The 26,849-nt window shown below is 43.4% G+C and overlaps 1 long non-coding RNA gene across 1 annotated transcript in view; it reads left to right on the forward strand.

The window, feature by feature from the left end:
• Window positions 1-26,849, forward strand: part of LOC142830506 (uncharacterized) — a 78,428-nt gene that overhangs the window by 46,552 nt on the left and 5,027 nt on the right. Inside the window, exon 2 of the long non-coding RNA XR_012905802.1 lies at window positions 20,953-21,079. This is a non-coding gene — a long non-coding RNA (uncharacterized LOC142830506). The remainder of the gene's footprint in view (window positions 1-20,952; window positions 21,080-26,849) is intronic.

A 26,849-nucleotide genomic window follows, 5' to 3' on the forward strand; every position in this document is an offset into this window, starting at 1 on the left:
AATTTCTTTCTAAAGAAAATGGGGGCATGTTTTCCACTGCATGCCAGATTGTGAAGACTGGACATACAGGAGGCACCTCATTAAAAGCACTAATTATGGGAATTAAAAAATGTCAGTCACAGATTTTTTGATATACCCCAAAATTTGTCAGGGTATGTCTACACTACCCCGCTAGTTCGAACTAGCGGGGTAATGTAGGCATACCGCAATTGCAAATGAAGCCCGGGATTTGAATTTCCCGGGCTTCATTTGCATAAGCGGGCGCCGCCATTTTTAAATCCCCACTCGTTCGAACCCCGTGCCGCGTGTAGCCGCGCGGCACGGGGTTCGAACGAGCGGGGATTTAAAAATGGCGGCGCCCCGCTTATGCAAATGAAGCCCGGGAAATTCAAATCCCGGGCTTCATTTGCAATTGCGGTATGCCTACATTACCCCGCTAGTTCGAACTAGCGGGGTAGTGTAGACATACCCTCAGAGATTTATTTGTGAAAATTTTAAGTCATCTGTCCTGCTGAATACAACATTCAATACAATGGAATATATAATGCATCTCTTCTCTTTTTACAGTAAAGAGAAGAGTTGCTTTAATCAGTATTTCTAAACTGATTTTGTATTAATATATTTCTTAATCAGTATTTCTCAACTTATTTTTATATTTTAAATGTACTCTTAAGCCTTCATAAAGTATTCCATTCCAGATGAATACATATTTATCACATTGACACGAAGACAATGTTTTAAATTAATCAGTCAGAGTGGTTTAGTGTGTTCATAACAAAATTCATTGCATTTAGAGAAAGGAAATACTAATTTATTTTGTGTGATCCATAACATAAGACACGTTTATGACATTTCACCATGTGTGCATGTTAAAAATATGTTTCCAAAGATTTTAGGTGTTACTAAGGTACTGATTTTGGAGGGGGGTTCTCTTCATCTTCTAATTCATTGAGTAGTCAGAAGTAAAGAAAGGGAAATTCATTGGTCCAGCTATCTGGAAGAAAAGGGATGTTTTCACGAAGACTCACTTTAATAGGAGAGTAAAAGGAGAAAGATTACATCATTGGTGGACAAAAAGGACAGGAAGACCTTTGAAGCACGTTTTTGTACTATAGAAATTAAAATTAAATGTTTGGCTGGCTGGGCGGGCAATCCTGGCCTGAGGATCCAGGTCACCTACAGAATTCTGATATATATATATAGCATTACGAGAGCAAAACCCACTTCTTCAGATGAGATTGAATGGAGAAAAACAAGGGGGAACCTCAGAATCTATACCAGAAAAAGAAGGGAAATTGAAAAGAAAATGCTAATGAGGCTAATTGATTGGGCTGGTAGTGTTCCACTCAGCCTCATTAGCACTGACATGACAATTGACAGGTATAAAGCTCATGATACACTGTGTGTGTGTGTGTGTGTGTGTGTATGTATATGTATGTATATATATGTGTGTGTATATATGTATATATTTGTTAATCTCTAAGGTGTGAGAGGACTAATTGTTTTTAAAGTTATGGACTAACATGGCTACTCGTCTACTCCTCTGAGACTAATAAAATATTAATCATTTTAGCTGAGCACATTTTCTAATCTAATCACAGTTACAGAGGGAGAAAAACATTTCCCACTGGAACTTTTTCATAGTCATGAGTCGGGGTTTAAAGTTTTAACCTTTTTGTCACATCATTCAAAACAGGAATAGAAGTCTTTCCCTGGAGGCAAAACTGCCATTTCATTAAGGTTTGTGTATTTGTCTAGTGAAATAACCAATTCCTGTGGGTGACAACATGGTGGCATCTGCCCAACAAACCAATTCACATTCTTTTCATGTTATGATTTTTGCTGAGAACAAGATTTATTTACTGAAGTAGCAGGAATGGAAAAATGGAATGATAATACTTTCAGTTAAGTTTAATATTTGCAATCATAGGATAGTGATTAATTAAAAATTTACCAGAGCTACTCTGAACTATGTACCATCCATAACATATTATATTTAAAACACAATTGTATAGTAAGTAGATGTTTCTTTTTAATGTAAAAGCTCAACAGCTGAAATGATACACAATAAATATGTTTGATCAATATGAATATTGTTGCCTTGGGATTCCCCTAGTCTTTCTACTGTGATCACGTCAACATGTATAACGATATGCAGGGAACTAGTGAAGCGTGTTAGAGTTGCATTTGTAATGAATGTGATATATAGTGTTTTTTCCCCAAAAGAGCAGTAAAATACACAGAAAAATATCTTAATAATATTGTGGGTGTGTTAGCCACACCTATCAGCTATAACTAGTCATCAGTATATGCAGAAATACTCTATTTTCAGTGCCTGTGGCTATACAAGTAAAATGAAATAGCACACTCATATCAAAGTATATTATTTTAAAGCTGTTTGTTAGGAATACTGCATTCTGTCTCCTCTCCCCACCAGAATCCATTATATATAAGAGTATTCATATACATCTTTCTAGTCTCCTAGCACTATAGGTATATTGAGACTAGGGGAGGGGGAAGAACATAAAACAACAAGAAAAAAGAAAGAGAACTATAAAAGGAAAACAAGTCTTTTAGACTATTTAGCATTCATACTATTTATTGCCATAGTTTGTTACAGTAGCTGTCTCAGAGTTCTTGAATTAGTTAAATGGGTCTTGAAAGTTGGTTATTGCATTTTAATGGGTTTATACCTTTTTTTACCACCACATTTCTGCTGAATAATAGCACTGGCTGCAAGATGTACGCACATCAGGATGAAATAATCAGATTCACAAATAAATGTTGACATTCTCCAGAGGATTTGAGGAAATGTCATACAGCACTACAAAAGCACGGGTGCAGAAAGGGCCAAATGGTACAGTAAATGCAAAAGTAGAAAGCATTTCCAGCCAGAGCTAAGAGGATTAAATAAAAAATGTTAAAGAACTTTGAAAATCTGAGATTACAGAATTATTGGACTCTCAGAGATAACATGGTATCTGACTGGAAGCCTAAAAATACTGCGTACTGCCTGAACCACACAGAGCAGAAAATAGGTTTTACATTCTTTCTCATTCTAAGTTGCTTGAAGTGTTTGGGTTTACAGTATATACTGTAAAATTAAACTAGTTGTGTGAAGGCAACCTATATTGATTATTTCTATGTATGTATGTGTGTATGACAGAGAGAGACTTTTAAAGAGGGATGTATGAATTATATAATGCCTTGAATTATAAGGAGAAAAAGCTGCCCTTACCTTAGATAGTGGCGTGGTAAAGTTGCTAGTGTGAAACATTAGAACTGGTTTGCCACTCCAGGGTGGAATGCATCCAGAACACACTAAAACTAATGGCATTTGAAACAGGCCCTTCAAGTCAATGAAAAACTTAAAAAACAACAAATAGATTAGTAGAACCTTAAAAACTAACATAACATGTAGATAGTATCATAAGCTTTCATGGGCACATCCCTATTAAATCTATTAAAATCAATGGAGCTTCAGGGGATAGCAGAGGTAGTCTGTTAGGGTATGTCTACACTAGCCCCCTAGTTTGAAATAGGGTGGCTAATGTAAGCATTCGAAGTTGTAAATGAAGCCTGGGATTTAAATATCCCGGGCTTTATTTGCATATTCCCATCTGGTTGCCATTTTTAAATTCCACTAGTCCGAAGTAACTGCCAGCGGCTACACGTGGCAGTGAAACAGTAATTCGAACTAAGTCCTTAGTTCAAATTAACTGTTACATCTCATTCCTCCTGCAAGGAGGTTTAACAGGTAGTTCGATTTAGGGCTTTAATTCGAAATACTGGGTCCCTCCCGCGTGGGCAGTTAGTCCGGACTTGTATATTTCAAAAATGGTGACCAGCCGGGAAGATGCAAATCAAGCACAAGATATTTAAATCCCAGGCTAGATCTGCAACTTCGAATGCCTACATTAGCCTTCCTAGTTAGAACTAGTTTTGAATGCCTACATTAGCCTTCCTAGTGTAGACATACCCTTACAGAAAAAAACAACAAATGGTTTGGTAGCACTCATGATACCATCTACATATTTGGTTAGTCTATTAAGTGCTACAGACCATTTGCTATTAAAATCAATGATATTCTGTACATGGACTTTCCCCTAAAAGTGTGTTTGTATATATTTGTGTATATGAAGGTATAATATATACATATCTGAATTATTTTTGTCTTCTAATACTCTAGTCATCTGAAGAAGTGGATTGTGCCCACGAAAGCTCATGATACAATCTACATATTTTGGTAATCTTTAAAGTGCTACTAGACTATTTGTTGTTTTTTAAGTTTTTCCTGTTACAGACTAACTTGGCTACCCCTCTGAAGCTTTGGTGCATTTTTGTACAGGATAAGAAATTAATATTGATCATTTGTATGGGGATTTAGGGAGCTAGAAAAGAGCTAGCATTTGTTTCCTGGTGGTGGTTTGTTGGACTTGATGCTTTGATGTATCTTCTGTTACAGAACTTGGGTGAGATTTCTATCCCCTTCTGACCCCTTTAAGGCTATGTAAAAGGGCTGGAGTTTTATAAATCCCCTTTAATTGGATTGATGTGCATGCAATACAGATATAGTCATAAGCTTCTTCTTAAAGACCCCCATGCTAGCTTTAGTGCAGGAAATTTGCTGGGACAAGTTAAGGATGAAATGACAGCATTTTAAGCCACGCTATGCCCCACTGTGAGAGACTGAGGTTGGTTCCCAACCTTTTTTATACTGTGGACCAGCAAACTTATTAAAAAATGTTGGTGGACTGGTATAGAAACATTTGAATATTCATTATGGTAATTTACTTGCATATTTGCATATTCATGGTGGTAATTAATTTTAAGCGGTCGCATGTTATTTTGCATCTGTAAGCACACAAGAAGGTTTGGGGTAGGGAGCAGAAGTGGTGCAGAGGATTTGGGGAGGGAGGTGCTGGGGTGCCAGAGGCAGGCTCTGGCTGAGAAACCTTACCTGAGTAGCTCCCAGCCAGCAGCTCAGCAGGTTCCTTAACCAGGGTCCATGCCTTCCATGCCCCTGTACTGCTCACTGCAGCTATAGGGGTCATGGTTGCCCTTGCAAAGGGGCCTGATAGGAGAGAGGCACTTCTCATGCTGCCTGTCCTGCAAACAAGCAGCTTTTCTCGGAGCACTGAGCAGTTTTGGAGTAGTGGCTGCTGAGGAGCGGGGACTCAAGATGGGAGGGCTGAAATCCCATCCCTGCTGCACCCCCCACGGTACTTCTGCAAGGCCCAGATTCCCTGGGAATCCAACAAAGGCCTGTGAGGCTCTGGGTGCCCAAGAAGCTCCCTGCTGATGCAGATGAGCCCCGGCACAGACCCAAGGAGAAGAAGCTCTTTCCCAGTGCCCTGGCCCAATGATGTGCTCCACTTTGCAGCTTGGAAAGGTGGAGCACCTCGAGCGGGACCCTGAGCCCTGTGGGGCCATGGCCACAGTGCACAGGGCAGTACTGTTGCATAAGGTAGGCAGACCGTGGGCATGAAGGAGGAAACCACCTGGCAGTGCCAGCGGGAATAAGAGAACAGGTGATGCTTGGCCCCAGCTGCTGCAGCAGCTGCCCTCCACACGCAGCACTTAGCCCTGGCTGAGCACCACAGCCGCACATCATGTGGCCCCAGCTCCAGACGTAGCATATGGTAGTGTGCCATGGCCTGGCAAGAAGCGGTGCATGGTCTGCAGACTGACAGTTGGAAACCACTGGCTTAGATGGGCCCTCTGGGCTAGATGATGGTGAAGCCTTTCTAGCCCCCAGATCATCCCAAGGTTGAGAGATTTCAAAGAATTCTTACTGCCAGTTGGGTCCTAACCTTTCCCTAGGCTGTGATCCCTGCACTGCACTTCCAAGAAGCTTGGCACAGAAGCACACCTTTGATATATAGCACTAGGAGTTTGTTATGTATGCTTCTAATGCAGATGATTTTTTATTTAGATATATTTTATTCTAAAACCTTCAATGAAAAATGTCTATTCATATTAAAATAAATCTATATTGACATGTTTATTGGAATGATATAAGGATTTGTTTTAAAGTCTGAAAGGAATAGCTGAAAGGAATAGCTTCTCTAATTTAGGGTATGTCTACACTACCCCACTAGTTCGAACTAGCGGGGTAATGTAGGCATACCGCAATTGCAAATGAAGCCCGGGATTTGAATTTCCCGGGCTTCATTTACATAAGCGGGGCGCCGCCATTTTTAAATCCCCGCTCGTTCGAACCCTCATGGAATGAGGAGTAATGGTAGTTCGAACTAGGAAGCCTAGTTCGAACTACCTAGTTCGTGCCGTGTGTAGCCGCGCGGCACGGGGTTCGAACGAGCAGGGATTTAAAAATGGCAGCGCCCCGCTTATGCAAATGAAGCCCGGGAAATTCAAATCTCGGGCTTCATTTGCAATTGCGGTATGCCTACATTACCCTCCTATTTCGAAATAGGAGGGTAGTGTAGACATACCCTAAGCCATCAAAGCTTTTGAGAAATGACCACTTAATTAGACACCTCCGGGATCCCATTGCTCACGTGTGTGACTGTACTAAGTCATGTGCATTTTGCTACATTTGTGATACAACAAATAAGGTGAACTATAAAAAAATCCTTTTTATCTGGAAATGTAATGCAAGTGACTGACAGTATATGAAGGATAAGTAGTGAGAAGTAGTTAGAGAGGGAAAAACAAAGAGCACTGAAAAGCCAGCCCATAAACTTTTAAACAGGTTTTAATAAAACATCATGCTTGCTTTTCACTGCATCCATCATCTTAAAACTGTTAAACCTCTGTGGGCAGCTTACCATTTGTCTAAAGGATCATCTTGGACTGAGGAGTATCACATGATGTGTGCAATGAATCATCAATGTTGGCATTCCATTGCCAAGGAAAATATTCTTTTTTATGTTAAAAAAAAAAGTATGGAGTTTGGATACATTATTAACTGTACGTGAGAAGCTTTTGAGCAGCAGAAAGAGGAGGTAGCCTAGCAAGAACAACTTTGGTCACAAACCTAGAAGTGAGAACAGAACTGAATTGTGAAATCAATAACCATAATGATGTTGGAGTGATGTAAATGGTGCATGGCCATTTGGTGGCCCTTGCTGCAGGGTGGGTTTGGACACAGTGGCAATGGGTCTCTTTCCCCTTTCCCCCATGCATTGGTTTGCGGGCATACCCTCAGCCCACCTTCACCTAACAATCTCTCCTCATGTTCATGCAGATGGGACCTTTGTGGAACCTAGTTCTTCCATAAGCAGGGAGTCCAGAGTCCTTTATGTAGCCTTTCTACAATCTTCTGCCTATGTAGTAGTACTACTGGTTTGAATCTTCTCAAGCATGGTGTAATAGGGAGGACACTTTAAAGTGGAAGGAAAAGGCACAAGGGAAGTTTAAAAACACTAAGGCTGTGTCTAGACTGGCATGATTTTGTGCAAATACTTTTAACGGAAAAGTTTTTCCGTTAAAAGTATTTGCGCAAGAGAGCATCTATACTGGCATGTGCCTTTGCGCAAAAGCAAATCTTTTGCTCAAGAGCATCTGTGCCAGGGTAGACGCTCTCTTGCGCAAGAAAGCTCCGATGGCCATTTTAGCCATCGGGCTTTCTTGTGCAAGAAATTGATGTTACCTGTCTACACTGGCCTCTTGCACAAGAACACTTGTGCAAGAGGACTTATCCCCGAGCAGGAGCGTCAGAGTATTTGCGCAAGAAGCACTGATTTCATGCAGTAGAATATCAGTGTTCTTGTGCAAATACTCATGGCCAGTGTAGACAGTCGGCAAGATTTTGCGCAAAATCTTGCCAATGTAGACACAACCCATGTGAGGGAGAGACCATCTAGAAATAGAAAATCTGATTAGCAATATAAACCAATATTTTAGCACTTTGCACCTCTCTTGTTTGGCACCTTCGGGATCTAACTAGCCCCAGATGAGGGAATTTGCTGGACAATGGAAGGTCCCCTGACACCAGCCCCTTAGCCCAGTGCACATCCCTGCTGCTGGCTCCTTCAGCCTGGCTGGGCTATCTGCAGGCCAGCCATGGTTTTGCTGCTGGCTGGCCAGGCAACTACAGCCCCGTTGCCAAATGGCACATTGCCTGATTGGGCTGTCGCAGCCCCAACCCCACAGCCAGGTGGTACGTGACCCTGGCCACACTGATTCTGCCAGGCTGCCATCACTGGCTTCCCCTCCCAGGCTGTTGCAGCCACAGTCCCAGCCCCACTACCAGGCAGCAGGCAGCTTCAATCACACTGCCACTGCTACCACCACTGCCACTTGGGCTGTTGCAACCCTGCTGCCTCCTAGACTGATGAGGCCCAGCCAGGCTTCCCCTCTTGGGCTGCTGGGATTCTGGCCCCACTGCTGGTTGGCAGACAGCCCCGATCGTGCTCCGCCCAGGCTGCTGCAGACTTGCAGGACTGCATTGGGGCTCCCAGCAGCTGCCTTCTTGCCTCGGGGTTCTCTCATCCAGGAATACCCGTGGTCATGCCGGACCATGGATGTTGCTAAAAGAGAGAATCCTGGATTTGGGAGGCGCAACCTGTATCCACTGAGCCCATTCTGTAAACCATGGGATTCCTTATGGACAGACAATTGTAGGAGATACTACTTAAAAAAAGTTCACATAGTACAAACTACTGAGCAGAAAAATGAGTTGGCTGATGATTGTTCTTGACCTAAATATTCAGGAGAACATGGGAATTGTTAGAATAAGATTTTTAAAACCCAAGTAAAACATCCTCTTGTGTCACAGTTGTGGTTTATAAAATAATATTGAAGGAATAGTAATAGTAATTACTATTAATATTGACGGGAATGCAATATTGAAGGGCTAGTATTGAAGAAAAGTAAATTGAGAATGAGAATAAATTTAGGACATTATTCTCATCCACCTCTCAGAACTTTAAAGATGGAAAATGTTAGACTTCTAGTCCATTCCCTGTTAATGCAGAACTATTTGAGATATTTTCTACTTCTTAGACTGGTGTAGTTTTTTATAAAGTAAAATGATAGGACATCGCCACTTGATTTTGGAGATGGGACATAATCACTCTGTCTCATCCATTGTGCTGCCACATGCTTGGAACACTCTGTTCTTTTTCAGAACTCCCTCTGCCTTCTCCTTCAAGAACACCCTTCAAGCCAGTTTACCAGAACTGCAACTTGCTTTTGGATTGTGACAATGACTGCAGAGAACATGGAGACATTTCATTTGTGCACAGATCATAAATAGGTGTTTGAGCGCCTAGGATGAGCAAGCATAATTGAGCCCCCCTCCCCCCCAAGATGAGTAGAGATATTCAAAATCCTCAGATTTCTACCTTCTAGAAACCTCTCAGCACAGAGGTTTTTGCTGTGGGTCAACCCCCTAGAGAGGTGTGTCCCACAGTATAAAAACTGTTGCTTTCAGTCAGGAGCTGGCAAATTAAAAGCTGATGGGAGCTGCTTGGGCCTCTGGCTCTCTGACCTGTAGGGCACTGGTTGGCTCCCTGTTCTGCTTCCTGAACTGGACCACCTCTGCACTGCTGGGCACTCCCTAGTCTGGGAGGGCAGCACAGTTCTGAGCTGAGCTCCCTTCTACCCTGAAGGATCCTGATGACTGCCAGTGATACCCCCTGAAACCAACCAGTACCCACAGAACTTAGCGGCCATAAGAACATAAGAATGGCCATATTGGGTTAGACCAAAGGTACATCTAGCCCAATATCCTTTCTGCCAACTGTGGCCAATGCCAGATGCCCCAGAGGCAGGGAACAGAACAGGTAATCATCAAGCAATCCCTCTCCTGTCATCCATTTCCAGCCCCTGGCAAAAAGAGGCTATGGATACCATTCCTACCCATCCTGTCTAATAAGTATTGATGGAAATAATCTCCATTAATTTATCTAGTTCTTTTTTGAATCCTGTTAAAGTCCTGGCCTTCTCAACATCCTCTGGCAGGATGTTCCCAGGGCTGACTGTGCACCACGTGAAGAAATACTTCCTTTTGTTTTTTTTAATCCTGCTGCCTATTCATTTCATTTGGTGACCCCTAGTTTTCATATTGTGGAAATAAGTAAATAACTTTTCCTTATTCATTTTTTCCACACCAGTCATGATTTTATAGACCTCTGTCATATCCTCCCTTAGTCTCCTCTTTTCTTAGCTGAAAAGTCCCAGTCTTTTTAATCTCTCTTCATATGGGACCTGTTCCAAACCCTCATCATTTTTGTTGCCTTTTTTTCTGGACCTTTTCCCCAATATATCTTTTATGAGATGAGATATTCACTAAGACACTTGCCACTGTCCAGGCACTTCTGGTTCCTCACAGCCACAAGGAATTCTGTGTGAGTATTTGCAGTTTGTTGGGGTCTTAAGAGGGTTTTTTTTGGATGGGGGGGGTAGGGGATTGAATTTGTATTGTGGTGCCTTGAGGTTTGGTTTAGGTCCTTTTTATATTTTTATAAATGAAAATAAATAACTGGACAGTGCTTTGTCCCAAACTGAAAGCCTTTTTTGATGATTTACACACTTTTGGATTCATTATACAGTACAAGGCTGGTGTGTATCCTCATGAAGCATTTACCTGCATTTTGGCATAAGGCTTTGCTAAAACATAAATCACTGGCAAAGTGCCCTTGGAAAATGTTGAACTACTTATAATGATGTAATAAGAAGTTAGTTTAAGATGGATGTTCTGATAGAGGAAATATATTCAAAGCCCCGGCTTGGCTGGCACCTAATATCTTGCTTAGTTTGCCCAGAGGCTTCTCTGATGAATGTATGAATATACCTCTCTTAATCTGGAAGTGAATATTGAGCTAGTGAAATACAGAGGATTGACAGTGCTGGAAACTGAAGACTCCTATCAAAAAAAGCACGTATTCTATTGATCACTGCTGGGGGAGCTTTGTCAGAATACTTTGCTACCAAGCCTCAGCTCATTATGGGAGAGAAATTCTCTGCGTCCACGTAAGAAGGGAGATGGAGTGTGAACGAGAGCAGAACTTGGCCTTATGTGTATTTTTGAAGGACTATATATTTCGAAATTTTACAGAATTTTCTGCAAAATTATAAAGTGGCTTATACTTGTGCTACATACTAACAGTATAAAACAATGACATTTTACTACATTAGGCTGTATAATGCTAATTAATATTATCACTGGTTTTGATTACAACTCCTGGGAAATGTTTCATTATTCAGTATAATATATTTATAAAGAAGGCGGTAAGTTGCCTGTACCTGATAGAGTTTGGGGAGTGAAGATATCATTTTACTCCTCAGGAAGATTTCCAGAAATCAGAGAGTAAACATGGGGGAAATGACAGCCTCTTATCATTATGAAGGTGGTAAGAGGAGTATACTTCAGGGACAAGCTTATTGTAGAAAAGAAACCTCACCCACGCAAATAAGTGTTGCTACATATCACAGAAAATTATCAGAGAGTTGCTGCAGAGAAAGAAATGGCCATACGCTGAAATGCTTCACACACAAGTAGAGTTGGTGTAATTTGCCTTTTATAGGATATGTTCTAAAATGAAATATGTAAACAATTTTTAGAGTGTAATGTTCAGACAAGGAAGGGAGAAAACAAAAGCTGAATAAGTAATTTGTATAAGGCACTGGGTACTGACTGCAGACTGAGACTCAACTTATATTCTTAGATAAATATTTTAAATTACTTCCAGCACTAGCCTTTTTTCCTTGCTACTGGAAGTTATTACCACTTTTGAATTTCTTTTCAAGTTGTAAATATTACAAAAGTTACTACATTTGATTTTTTTTATTAAATCACAGTAGGCTCCATTCTATGGCACTAGGATAAATCTTTAAAATATTGAAAACTAGAAGCAATATTACTTAGACAGGAAACAGAAGAGGAGTCTGCACTGACTTTGGTTAATGATGTTCCTGCCATGAAGTAGTGGGTGAGCAGCATAAGCTCTTAATGGCATTAGCTGTGCTGGCCCAACATTGATTGTATCTTTAAATATATTCTAGTACAAAAACAAGTTGCTGGGCTTCATTGTTGCAGAAATAATTGGGTGAAAGATTTTGTGCTCTGTTGCACAGTAGGTGAGACTACATAATCATAATGTCTCCTTCTTGCCTTAATTTATGAAAGGAAAAGTAGAGAGACAACTAACTTCCTTTACTGAAAGAGTAGGTGTGGCAACATATGAAAGAGTCTGGGCTACCGTGGCCAATTATGAAGACATGTTCCTTGATCACCGCTTCTGAATTACATTAGGAACTAATAAGGTTCCTAAAATTATTGGCTAAATTAACTTGAGCAGATGTGTGTGTATATATAGATTTTATTTAGTTATTCTTTTACCACAGTGGAGCTGGACCTTTAAGCAAATAGTCTGTGCTCTTGTTTCAATCAAGGGGTTAAGCATTTGGGTCTATATGACATTAATAGAGCTGGATGCACAGGTCTTGTACTATTCCTTCTTCAGTGGGTAGCTGAACAGTTGACCATAGAGATTGTTCACTATTTTGGCCCATCAAGTCCTTCCAGCCACACAGGAATGGGCCAAAGTCCAATGTCAGAATAGACTTGATGCCCCCAAGTAATTGGGGGACCATCTCTGGGCTGCCTTCATCTTTTAGCTGATGTAATTTTGTCCTGGATGTTAAAATGCTGCTTGCCAGAACATCTTCCGGTCATAGGTGCTAGAACTAGGAGTGCTGGGGGTGCTGCGGTAGCCTCGGCTTGAATTGATTACCTCTATATACAGGATTTACAGTTTGGTTCAATGGCTGTCAGCACCCCCTCTATAAAAATTGTTCCAGCATCTTTCTTGTGCCATCCTCATGACCTGTCTGAAAAGCATGAGCCACCATCTGTGGACAATGGCCCCAGTAGTCTGTAGACCAGAATGAAGTGAATGTATGTATTACAAATGAAGTCATTCCACTTTATTCCCAATATACAATATTAGCATTTTGTGTGGAAAACTTCCATCTTTGCCCAGTCTGAGAGGCATAGTGTCCATATACTGCAACCATACCGCAGTGCAAAGAGGATACATGTCGAGTAGATCAATTGTCTTGCTGAGATGACATTGATTACGTAGTTTTTGTAAATGACCTATAGCAGATGCTACAATGCCAATTTGGTGGAAAACCTTCATATTAGAGTGGAAGGAACAGGCGAATATAGAATCCCAATAGCAAAAAGTGCAGATTGCTTTGACATTTTCATTATTCAATGAGATGGGGTCTTGGACAGGCCTGAACTTAGATTTTGCAACTTTGTGTTTCACCACAAAACATGGATGCCAACCTGAGTTGCCTCCCTCAGCTCTGCCTGGTGCACACCTCCAAGGGCTCCGGATGTGATATAAATGGTTTGGGGCTCTGGCTACTTCTGTTGCTGCTGGAACCCTGGGCCCTTTTAAATCATTGGGTGCTGGGATATCTGCTCTCTTTGTTCCCCATCTGTGGGTTGCATTCTGACAGTCTTGTGCTCCATTTCTTCTCACTTTGTGGGATGTTCTGAGGCACTAAAATCCAATGACTGAAATTTTGACTTGATCCATAATTACACAAGCAGAGCCACATTTTACTTTTGGTTAAACTGGTGCAACCCTATCATTTCAGAGGGGTTACCGCTAGCATACCTGAAAGAGCAGAATTTGATCCTTAGAAATATTTTCACAAAATAGCTTGCTGCTTTTTTTTCTATAGGTATGACAGTATACATTGTATCCTCCTAGCTCTCTCAAATACTTCTTTCTCTCACCTTATACAAGCTAGCTTTAAGAGTTATAGTACTGTTTTCCCACATTGTCTCAAACTTTTGCTCCTAGTACTTCAAGATTGTGGTATCTTCTCTATCTGTTCTCTGAGAGGCTCTCTATGCCTTTTTTACACTTACAGAAAATTATTTGGAAATTCTGAAAACCATGATTGAAGAATCCACCCTTCAGAAATCACTTCAGACAGATCTGATAGCAGGTTCACAGGTGCGGTTAACTGCCTTGGTCACTTGAATTGTACTAAAATATGATTTGGAACTTTTTAATATCACTCTGTAATTTGCCTTGATTTTGCAACTGGTGTAGTCATTTGATTTAAATAAACTAATCAGTGTCCTTTAGGAAATTTCAGGAGGTTAGGTTTGTTTAAAAGAGTCTAAAAAAAGCAAATATATCTCAAGTAGTGTTGTTTGCTTCCTTTGGTGATTTTCTTAAAACAAAATAGTAAGATAGGCATCAGGTGATGTTATTTCTCCTTCTTCAGGAGGATACTTTTACATAAACAGATTTCATTACACTTAGAGGGTATAAATTACTTAGCAAAGCAGAAACAAAATGTACTCATATTTGAAGAATATCACTGATGGTGTGTTTTCAGCGAAGATTTTCCAGCTCTATGTCCCAACACAAAATGACACAACCACTGAGATATTAGATTTTCACCCTCCCCTTTATTCTGGCTCATGTTTCCTTTCTAACATTTCCCCTCCCCCACCTCCTTCTTTGAATCTTTCTGAGGCACCACGCTGATTGGAAGATAGCAATTATCTGCTGAACTTCCTTAGGCAGAGAGGATTCTGATCTAATGGGAGGTTGTTGGAGTCAATTGTTACTGGCCTTAGTTATGAGATAAGGAAACTTAACCTTTTTATCACTGTCCCCCGTATACAGTGACTAAAGCCAGTAAAGTCACGTTTTTTTTTACTAGGACTTCCATTGCCCTTACATGGCATGGAAGTCAGGTCCATAGCCAGTAGGCCAATAAGAGGATCACTATAGCCTGAACAAGTCAAAGCATCCCTCAGGCTGCTCTGGTTTACACTGGGGGCCACTTTAGTTGCTGACCAAAGTGAGGACCAAAGAAGGTATGAAAGTGGCTTAGTCACCTTTGTCTGTCACCAGGTGAATTTTGCATCACTGAGGTTTGCGCTCTTTATGTCCTTCACACAAGTAGTCACGTTACACAAATATTTCACATTGTATTCCATGCAAGATCACAGATTCAAGAACTTTCATTTTAATTTCTGTACTGTTATCTTTTACTCCCAGATTGAAAGAATGTATCAAACTTTATAGCAATTGTAAAGCCATATATGGAACTAGAACCCAAGCAATGATCTCTGTCTCCCTCAAGGCTCAGAGAGAGCTTTACATGTGTACCTAGATCTCTCACAAATTTGCTGTTCTGTAATCTCAGTTGCTATGCAATTGTGGAGCAGCAGCATCAACTTTCAAACCATAATTAGTAAAAGCCTTCCAACCTAAATTTCTTACTTAGCCTCCCAACTGTTTTATACATTGATTAACTCCCAACCAATTTGTTGAAAAAACATTTAGAAATCTATAACAGTTCCAGATTTAATGAGACTGGAAGAGAGATAATCAAATAAAACATCAAGGGAAAATGTCATGGGAATGTTTAAAGAATGAAAATCAAAGTGTTAAAGGTGTGAAGCTGTACTTCTAAAAATAGTAACATTGCATTATTGCATTAGTTCATGTACTGGTTATTGAATCTTATGCCAGAGTTTACACTTAGAGAGACTCCAGCTGAGAGAATAGTGTAGTTGGAGGCAACGTACCAAAGGTTGAATTTCTGTGGCATCTCCATTGCAGAAGGTCAATGGCAGAAACTCTACTGTCAACTTCCCTTATTACTCGTGATCCTGTAGATTACTGGACTTGATGGGGATGCCATTGGTGGCTGATTTACTGGACCCACTAAATCAAAGTCCGGAAGATCGATCTCTGGGTAAATATAGAGAGGTCCTTACTTAACTGGGTGAGTGTTTATCTACCAACTCTGCAGTACTGTCATGACCATTACAAAGACTGAAATAATGATCCCATGGCATTTGCAGAGCAGAAATAAGACCAACAGCAATAGGAGACATGATGATTTTGTACAGGATACATTGTTACCGGTTAAATGGAAAAGCAATTCAAAGTTGTTGTTTCCAGAGCAGCTGCAGATAGCAGAGAACCACTTTAGGGTAAGGTCACATTGTAATAGGTTTGTGATGATGAGCATTGGCTGTAGAACTTGCAATGCAACAGGCCATATTCCTGGCTCTGTGTGCCAGTCTTGCCCTGTCTTCCACTGCAAGGGCACCAGAATGAGAGCTTCACTTGACAGCTGAGAAGCGAGGTGTGTTCACATTGTGGAAATTTGAAGTGCAGGATTACTGTCAATCATTGCACTCATTTTGGAGTAGGAAAATCCACAGTGGGAATTGTTACACAAAAGTGTAAGGCTCTTAATCATCTTCTGTTATATAGGACTATGACCCTCAGCACTGTGCAGGACTTAATGCATGTATTCATAATAAGGAGGTTCCTGAAGCACAGTGAATGCATATAACACTAACTTGCCCACCTGCCACAGAGCACATCAACAGAAACAGGTACTTTTCTTTGGTTCTGCAAACACTGATGAACCGCGGAGGATACTTCACCAATATCAGTGTGGGCTGGTCAGATAAGATATATGACACTTGTATCTTTTTTTTTTTTTTTTTTTTTTAGATTAAAGGGATGCTGGCACTGTTTACGCAAAAGGTTGAATCTCAATGAGAAAAAGTTACCAAAAATTATAGTTTCCTGTTGTGTCTTCCATAATATCTGTGAGGCAAAGGAGGGAAAATTGCCCCTGGGGTAGAGGTGGAACAGCTTTCTGCTGTCTTCGAACAGCTATGTGCAGCGCTATTAAGAAGAATTTAGTGTGGAGCTTTGTGATTAAGTGAGACCTTGAAAGAGTTCTTTAACATTTAATCACAATGAGGTGTATGGGCTATGCTCTGCATTGTCCTGAAGTTTTATGGCCCTCAGGTATTGTGTAGAGCTTGGTGTGTGTATGATTAGCTATATAATGCTGTTTGTTTTATACACCTGTGAGTTCTGCAGTGCTTGCTGTACATTCATAATGATTACACTGTGCTGAACCTATGAGTTTTGTGCTCTGAACAATTTCAAGTAGTGGCTGCTTTGAGCAGTGGTAGGCACTGAACAGCTTAGTTGTGAGATAAAGATGCATTTCTCTTAAAAAATAAAGTGTTATTGCATAAGAAAAGCAGTGCAAAATAATGGCATGTAATTAAAATACTAACTTGATAAAACTGGATAGAACTTATGAATCACAGTAAGACAATCTTTTAACAACAAAAGGGGCGTTCATGTCTATTCCAGGCCACTTTTTGTCTGCCTTATGTAAGTCAGAGTATGTGAATTTGTGGCTGTCCTTGCTGTCCCTTAAAGTGGAGTGCTGCAGTAGAGTGGAATTTTGGGAGGTACAAGGGAGGAGCAAAAATTGAGTTCTCCGTCGATTGCAAAAAGAACTGAAAATGTGAAAAATGTTGTTAACCCAAAGGCGTAATAAAATACTGAAGCATTTCTGTTTGCTGCTTCAGAAGCCGCAGTATGTCTCTGTGTTGGACTTCTGGGCTTTACTTCTGTCAGATTTCTCCTCTGTCAGATTTCTCCTCTAGCGTGTCTACCATATTCATCTTATAGGGCCTATGTTCATAATCAGCTGCAGCATTGGCTTGTAGAATCTTGGAAAACTTGTTCTCTCTAGTTGTCGTCTTCCTCCTCTGAGATATTGCAGGCCTTAATATACAGGTTTGTCTCTTAAATGTGGACCACTCTCCTCTGTTGGAACCTTCAGTCTTCTGAGTGTCTTTATAGCTTACAGCATAGGTGGAGGCAAGAGAAAGGCAAAGCATGGGGCGTTGTGTTTGGTTTTTATACTCTTAGTCCACGTGCTTGAAGAATATAAGTCCAGGAATGTCTGGTGGGCATTGCTGAAGCCTCAGGTGAGAATGAGCAATTCCCTCTATGTGACCTTATACAGGAAAGTCATTGGATTGTAGTCCCCTTGCTGGACAATGGCTGGAGATGTCTGTTCAACAGCAGCCACCTGGGTATTGGTTACCTCCCTTGTCATTATCTCTGTAGAACTGGTATCTGGGTGCCTCCCAAACCAACAGCATACTTGAAAAACATACAACATAATGCTTATTATTTCATATGCAGTAATGATATTCATTTTTAGACAAAAATCAGTGTCAGCAGACTAGAACCTTTCCCCTGACACCTCATCTGGCATGCTTTAAATGCAACATCACAATTATATACAGATGAATGTCAGAGTTACAGGTGCTCCCCCAAGGCATAGAATGTCACTGTAACAAAGGCATAGAAAGGAAAGCTGCTGGCATTCTGAAGCTCTCTTCTCCCCCCTTACCCTATCCCTCACCCAGGCCATATGCTGCTTTTTTCTGATTGCTGCAATGGTGCCTGCCAAAATGAGCTTGGACTGCAATGGAAAAGTGTCATATGGTAGAGGAAGAAATAAAGCAGTCATCCCTACAGGCCTTTGAGCCTGAACTGAAAAGTACCTCCATGAACATTTCCTTGAGATCTCCCAGGAGAATGCAAGGGAACTCCCTCTGCAGATAAACAATCTGCTCTGCATGGTTCTTTCAACCCAACCATGCAGGACTGAAAAGTAAATGACTACTCTGCTTCTATTGGTTGTGCTTCTGCCTCTAAACCTCTGCCTCTCTTATGACTAGTAAAACAATGAAAAGTCAATACCTATGTCTTTCGAACTTGGGGCTGGGGCATGTGGCGATGGTTACATCACAAATTATAATGAAAAAAGTGCATGCTTACCTGAGGTTACTCTACTTGGATTGTATTTATCTATGCTTGTCTGATGGAACGGTCTGGACTGCAGCAGAATCTCAGTCCTTCTGGTGATATAAATGGAACTCCCTTGTCCTATGGCTCTCTCACTCCCCTCTTCATCCTGTTCCTTCTCTCTGTTCAGGCTCCCTGGGGGATATCCACAGTATACAGTGGATGCTGCTGGGGTCTGCAACAAGCCAGGCATGCAACTTGTTGAAAAAGTAGATAGTCTGTGGCTCAGTTGCATACTGACTGTTGGCTACCCTGACTTTTTGGTATGTCTGGTGCAGTTCCTATTTTTGTGTGTGACACTGTTGCTGATCTCTGTGATACACTTTTGCCTGTGCAATCTCTGTGCAATCTGCTCATAAATGTCCATATTTTCTTAAAAAACAACAAATGGTCTAGCAGCACTTTATAGACTAACAAAACATATAGATGGCATCATGAGCTTTTGTGGGCACAGCCCACTTCTTCAGATGACTAGAGTGTTGGATACCCAGAACTAAAATAAGTAGGGGAGAAGGGGGCGGGGGGAAGAAGAGAAGGAAATGGGAGGGGGAGTGGAAACAAGAAGAGGCAGTGGGTATAAAAATATCAAGGGGAAAGCGGAACTGGAATGTAACAGGAAAAACAAATAGTCTATAAGCACCTAAAGACTGGATAATCAAAAGAGGCAGATAAGAACTATTATTAGGCAATTAGGCCGTGTCCAGACTCAGGGGTTTTTTCGGGAAAAGTAGCCTTTTCCCGAAAAAACTTCCCCTGCATCCAGACTCAAGCCGTGTTCTTTCGAAATTATTTCGAAAGAACGCGGCTTTTCTTTCAATGGCGGTAAACCTCGTTTCACGAGGAAGAATGCCTTCCTTCGAAAGTTCCTCTTTCAAAGGAAGGCGTTCTTCAATGTAAAGAGGCCGTCTTCGAAAGAGAGCATCCAGACTCGCTGGGTGCTCTCTTTCGAAAAAGCGGATTTTTCTTTCGAAAGATCCGCGTGCAGTCTAGACGCGATCTTTCGAAAGATGCTCTTTCGAAAGATGCTTTCGAAAGAGCATCTTTCGAAAGAAGCCTGCAGTCTAGACATAGCCTTAGAGAGGAAGAAAACTAACACCAGATACTATACAGACAAAGAACCATTGGCACCTTCATTGTTTGGTAGGTTGATAGTGTCTCGGCCATCCCATATCTTTATTTAAACCCTTTTTATCGTTATTTCTTAGTTGTGGCTGTACAGTCTCTTCTTCCCAGAGGCTTGGTAGATCTGACACATCTTGCCCATTCAAGGCAGAAAGGTGTCTGGAATGCAGTACTAGGATAGTTGATTGGGTAGTTGCCCACCAAAGTAGAGCTACTAGATAGGCAATCAGGAAAAAACATTTAAAATGCTGTGTTTTAAAGGGGTAGAGTGTAGTTTCTGGTGTTTGTGACTCTTGGGCAGTGGAGTTCACAATTGTGAAGCTAGGGCAGGGTTTCCCAACCTATGGGTTGGGACCCAAATGTGGGTTGCCATTACTTTTCAAAAGGGTCACCAAGTGTCTCCCCAGGTGGCTCTGCCCTCCCTCCTCACCCTGTTTTTGAATTGCCTTGGGTCACCAAGTCTTCCTGATTTGTCAAAATGGGTCCCCATCCAGAAAAGGTTGGGAACCGCTGTGCGAGAGAGTTGCTTGGGCTGATCTCAGCCATATAGGCTACGTCTATACTGCAGGCTTTTTGCGCAAGAACAACTGTTCTTGTGCAAAAACTTGTGGAGCATCTACACTGCATGTGTGTTCTTGTGCAAGTAAATTTACAGTAAAGCATCAGGAAAGAGGGCTTCTTGAGCAAGAGTTATTCCTCTCCTCCCGAGGAATAAGCCCTCTTGCACAAGAGCTCTTGCTCAAGAAGGCAGTGAGGATGGGCAACGGGGATTTCTTGTGCAATAAACCCCTATGGCTAAAATGTCCATCAGAGCTTTCTTGTGCAAGAGAGCGTCCACACAGCCATGGACACTCTTGCACAAAAGCATATATCTTGCTCAAAAGTACATGGCAGTGTTGATGCGCTCTTGTGCAAGAACTTTTGTGCAAGAACTCTTGCACAAAATAGTTCTAGCGCAAGAAAACCACAATGTAGACATAGCCACAGTGTTTGTTTGCACTGCCTCAACCTCAGTATGTTGCTCTTGGCTCTACCCTGTTCAAAAAGCTGATGTTATTATATTGACATTACAAGGCACCTACATCACAAGAGACCATTTTAACTGTAGACATGCGTACAGCTGGGTCAATACAAAGTAACGTATGTGAATTTTAATTTCTTTGTTGAACAGATTCCTTTGTCCTGAGAAAAGTGCAGATATTTGAAAAGAAAATCTGAATGTCCTGGAATTCTTCTTCGATACTGGCTCCTGCATGAAGTTTGTTCTTCAAAGTTTCCAGAAACCAGTGAAGCTCAAGGTAGGTCTTGCTAGAATTTAACCCAGTGGTATTTAAATATTGGCAAAGGGGTATACTCTTCTTGTGGTATCATCCCTGCTCAAAACTTGTCCCAGTGATCCCCTATGCACCTAGATTTGATAGACCTCATTCCATCTAGTATGATGCATGGTTCTACATTACTTCACTACTTCTGGCATGCTTCATTTATGTTGTTGGTGCAATATACTCACACTAGTTTCCACAACTCAAAGTTTCTCTCATGACAAGAAGTATGATAGGGTTTTCTTTGGCCACACTTAGCAACACCATCTACTGTGAAACCCACTCACCTTTATTAATAGTGATAGTTTCCCCTAAATCCATTTAAATGTCCATTTGTGTTTCTTTCAAGAACACATTCCCTTGTTCTTTTCCACAAAGTAGTAACAGCACCTTGTTCATCTCACTATTTCTGATGAAGCCTACAATCACAAAGCATTGTCCATGCGCAATGGAGTAAAAAACAATCCAGTAAGTGAAGTGATTTCACTTTTCAGTGTGTGATTATCTACATCAGTGAATAGTACACAATTATTTTTAAAAGGATATATTTTGTGACTGAGTCCTTTGAAGCAGGAAAGCATTTACTGGAAGGCCACACAATGAAATACTTTAAAAGGGATTAAGAGTAACTGAATAAAGGTGAAGGCTTCTTGTAAGGCATGTATATTCATAATAAGCACAAGTCGCTCTTACTCTTTCTTTCTTAAATTCCTTTCTTCAGGGAAAATATTTGGAAATCATAAGTTACTATTCACGGCAATTAACCTTGTTGCTGTGTCTCAGATACTTATTCTTGTACTCCAAAGTTCCCTGAAATCTTTATCCTAGTTCCACTTATTCATCAATGTTTCAAGAAAAGAAAAGAAAAGAAAAGAAAAGAAAAGAAAAGAAAAGAAAAGAAAAGAAAAGAAAAGAAAAGAAAAGAAAAGAAAAGAAAAGAAAAGAAAAGAAAAGAGTATAGAACTGAGCCCCTGGCTAGGTAAGCAAACAAGTAACAAATACTTTCCCTGGCCATTGATCATAAGGTACCCCCCTTGTTTGGAGTTATTAGGCATCCTGTGAGGATTGTGTGACATATGCAACCTCTGAGTTTAAGGATTAATTTGAATAATTTTATAACATTTCATGTAGTACTGTCAAGTGTCTAGTTATCTGGCGATATTGGTGGCTCTCTCTTTAGGGAGCTGTCAGAAAGAACCTATGTTCTTTGCCTTCTCATCCTACAAACCCTCATCAGGAACTGGATATCCAGCCTGTACCCTGCTTCACTGCGAGCTGTCCTGTCCAGGAGTCTCTCTAGAGTATAGATTAGTATTCGGGAACCTCAGGCCCAGGGACCAAATGCAGCCCTCGGCTTGCCTGGATCCAGCCCCTGAGGCTCCGGGTCCCTCCTTAGTATCGGGGAGCCTGTGCTGGTGCTCCAGGCCCCCTGCTGCCTCCCTGGGGACTGGAGTGCACAAAATCTACTAGGCTGCTTCCCTCCCCCCCCAGGTTTTGGTGTGTGTGACGGATCTAGTTCTGGGCGCGAGCACGCAACCCCCCATCCTCGGGGTCACCGCCCAGTGAGCCCGCCGTCGGATTCCTACAGTTTCAGTATTTTGATGGGTGCGAGCTCCTGACGCCCGCCGTGGGGGGGCAAACTGGGGCCCAGCGAGCCCAGCATTCCCGGTTCCCCTCCTGGGTGCCTCCGTCCTTACCCACGGTTCTTGGGGTCATGGTGTCTCCCGTCTCCCTCTTGCTCCCTTTTCTTTCATGTTGGGTGCAGCACAGAGGAATCCAGGGGCTAGGGGAACCCGGGCCCACCCTCTCCACTGAGTCCCAGCCCGGGGCCCTAATGATTTGGGTGCTGACCCTTATCCAGCTGACAGGGTTCCACCCTGTAACGCGTCAGCCCACGGGCGCCAGAAGGATCCTGCCCTGGGCTGTTTCCTAGCTGCCCTTGAATCTGCTGTTACCGGGCCCGAGCTGGTGATCCTTACCTCTTCGTCGGGGCAATGCAAGATTCTGCTCCACAGCTCCCCCAGGGTGTGTCTAGACTACATGCCTCCGTCAACGGAGTCATGTAGATTAGCCAGATCGGCAGAGGGAAATGAAGCCGCGATTAAAATAATCGTGGCTTCATTTAAATTTAAATGGCTGCCCCGCTCTGCCGATCAGCTGTTTGTCGGCAGATTGGGGCAGTCTGGACGCGATGCGCCGACAAAGAAGCCTTTCTTGATCGGCACAGGTATGCCTCATGAAACCAGGTTTACCTGTGCCGATCAAGAAAGGCTTCTTTGTCGGCGCGTCGTGTCCAGACTGCCCCGATCTGCCGACAAACAGCTGATCGGCAGAGCGGGGCAGCCATTTAAATTTAAATGAAGCCGCGATTATTTTAATCGCGGCTTCATTTCCCTCTGCCGATCTGGCTAATCTACATGCCTCCGTCAACGGAGGCATGTAGTTTAGACGTACCCCCAGCGTCCTGTCTTCCCATCTCCACCAGGGAGGGAGGAATTGCCTCCCTGACGTCCTCCCCCTTGCCCTGGCTTCAGGGCGGCTTTTGAACCTCCTGCCGGAGGTCACACCTCGTCCCCACCTCCAGCGGTGCTGGCGTCCCTATGTCGGGATGCAGGGGGTGGAGTTGCGTCTCAGTGCCCTCTGCCAGGGGTGTGCTTGTCCAGCCCAGCCCGCCGGCCGGCGCTAATCATCGCGGCTCCGTTCCTCGTGGTGCTTGGCGGGTGCGCCTTCCTGACAGTGGGCCGGTGACGTAGCCCCACCCGGGCACTCTGCCAGGGCCGGGGCCGCTGCCCACCCCGTTCTAGTGCGGGCCGCTGCCGGCCCATCACAGTGTTCAAGAGGAATGTGGGGAGTATCTTTTTCCTTCTGAGTTGTGGGGCACAATGAGGGTTTTTTTTCTGCTTCTCACTTGTGTGCGGCCCCTCACAGATTGATTTTTCTGTGGGTCAGTGGCCCCTGACTCAAAAGATTCCCCACACCTGGTATAGATGTTACCAGACTTGTAAAGAACACAGGTATCAGGACAATCCCCCTGCGTGCTCGCCCGCTGCTGCAGGACAGGCACTGAGGAGGAGAGCACCCCTTTCACCTTGCAGCTCTTTGACTCCCACTACACCCTCCTGCCAAACTCAGCCTACGTCTTGTCTCCCCTCCACACACATCCCTGTCCACACACAGATGGGGTTGCAGTCCAACCAGATGGGGCTGCAAAGTAGCTCTCACCTCCCCCTAGCCTAGGCACCTCTGCTTGAATCATCCTGGCCCGGGGAGGGCCTTCCTTCTGCCCGGCCCCACCAAGGATGCAGCTCTTCCCCTCCCTCCATGACCAGCACTGAGGTAGAGAAAAGGGGGAGAGAGTCGCCCCCCATTTGCCAGTGTGCGCTCTCCCTTCTCCCCTCACACACACTCCTGAAAACTCCTTGGCCAACGGTGCCCGCTCTGGCTAGAGGGGTCACTAGTAAGCGCAAGGCAGGCGGAGAGATGACCAAAGGCGCCTGGCTTGCAGCGTGGTCCCTGGCTGCAGTGACCTGGGCTGCCCCTTGCCCAGCCCCAGATCTCTCTGTTCAGCCTTCCCTGCACAGCCCGGGGAGAGTAGCTCACCCCCCAGGGCTGTAGTTCTCCGGTGCTGCTGCTGTTCTCAAAGCCCATGGTGCTCCCCCCTACACATCGGGCCACACTGGCTGGTGCCAGTCAGAGGAGCGAGAACTATCCCAGGGCATCGGAGTCTGCTTCATGGATGGGAGGCTCCCTCGGACATTTCCCGCTCCACTGCTGCTGGGTGCTGGGCAATGGCAGCTGCGCCGGGAAGGTGAGTAGAGCAGCGTGTGGCCAGTGCTCCTGCCGGGGCTGCCCCACTGAGACACCGTCTCGCACTAACCTGAGGGCGCACTTTTCTCTCTGGTGCCGAGGGAAGGCAGCGAGGCATCCCCGGAACCATGATGTCATGATGCCCCAGCCAGTCACGGCAGGGCTGCGAGCGCAACTTGCCCCACGTAGCCCGCCTGCCGAGGGTGGCTCGATGCTGGCCAATTACGCGCTCCGCTGCCCCTCCCATTGCCTTGGGTGGCCACGTGGAGGCCCACGTTGGGCGGTAAGGGTTAGGTGTTCTCTGGCCAGTGTCTCTCAGGGGCGGTCAGAATGTTGCCCCTGGCAATGTGCCTCCCCAAGCACGTGCTTGGTTTGCTGGTGTCTAGAGCCGGCACTCGGCGGTTGCACATAAGTGCCCCAGCAGGCGCCATGGCACCCGCAGACACCACATTGGGGACCACTGGCTTAAAGGATATCAAGACTGAATGTGCATTCCTTGTACAGGTTAGATTTTCCTAGTCCAGCACCCTTGGGAATGGCCCCTAATCAGAGAGTTTGCCAGACCAGGGGAGGTCAAGACTCCCCTCCTGGCTGCCAACTGCACTTCAAGGCACCAACCCTGGCCACTGGGAAGTGCTTACGGCCCCATCTGGGGCTATGCCCCCGCGAAACAGGCTCCCCATCACACAAGCCCAGGATGCGCTCCCCACCATGCTAGCTCAGCAGGGTGTCCCAGCCACCAGACCTACTGCTGCCAGCCAGGGCTTCACTCCCATTTATAGACTCATAGACTCATAGACTTTAAGGTCAGAAGGGACCGTTATGATCATCTAGTCTGACCCTCTGCACAGTACAGGCCACAGAATCTCACCCCCCCCAGAATAATCCTCTTACCTATATCTCAGATATTGAAGCCTTCAAATAGTTTGAAGACCCCAAAATGCAGAGAATCCTCCAGCTGTGATCTGTACCCCATGCTACAGAGGAAGGCGAAGAACCTTCAGGGTCTCAATATGTTGCTGAACCAGAGAGTGCCAAATTTCAGAGGTTCAGCCTGTATTACCATAGAGGCTGGGAGGCTGCCTGCTCCCTGAAATCCTTCCTGGAATTGGGGGTATGAGCAGTGAGCCCAACCCCACTTCCTGAAACAAGAAGATGGTTAAGGACAGTTGACATTCACTCCTACTAGTGAATGGAGAGGAGCTGGTCTCTGAGGAGACTGGTGCCTTATTATATAGATGAGTTGGAGGAGTTTCTTCATAGGTGATAGCCAGGGGAAGGGTTGCCTAGTCATGTAGAGGGAAGAATTCTCTTTCTTCCTGTCTCACCAGGAGTAAAATCGATGTGCCTATGCAGCTATCCAGAACTGGATTCTTTACAGCTCTAAATTGACCATAGACCTCTCTTAAAACAGCTTGAGCTGTGTTACTAATTTTGAACCAATAATGGATATGAAACTAGGCAAAACAGGTCCATACATCCAAAGTCAGGCAGAAACACATCCAGTGTGCTGTAAGGCGTAACTGAGATTTGTAAGATGCTTTGAAATCCTTGGATGGAAAGTGCCATGTAAGCTGAAATTATCATCATCATCATTATTGGCATTTAAGTTTCATACACCAATTCTAATTTCAAATCAGCCAACATGCCGTTGTTCAAAAACAGACATTTTATTTCTCCTTAGCAATAGTGATGATGTGAATGAATGCTCTTCGAAATCTATGCATTCAGTATGAAATATAATTTGGATTTTTAGGACATTAAAACCAACTAAAAAAGGGAGAATAGTTTAGAAATGAAAGTCACTTGGAAAAGATTGTTCTTCAGAGAGAGAAAAAAGTAATTGAGCAGCAAATTATACCTTGCAGATGGCAATCATACCTACTCAATCCAGAGAATTATGAGCAGTTTCAACTGATATAAGAGAGGATTTCCCAAC

Source organism: Pelodiscus sinensis, chromosome 8 (assembly GCF_049634645.1).
Source record: "Pelodiscus sinensis isolate JC-2024 chromosome 8, ASM4963464v1, whole genome shotgun sequence".
NCBI lineage: Eukaryota > Metazoa > Chordata > Testudines > Trionychidae > Pelodiscus > Pelodiscus sinensis.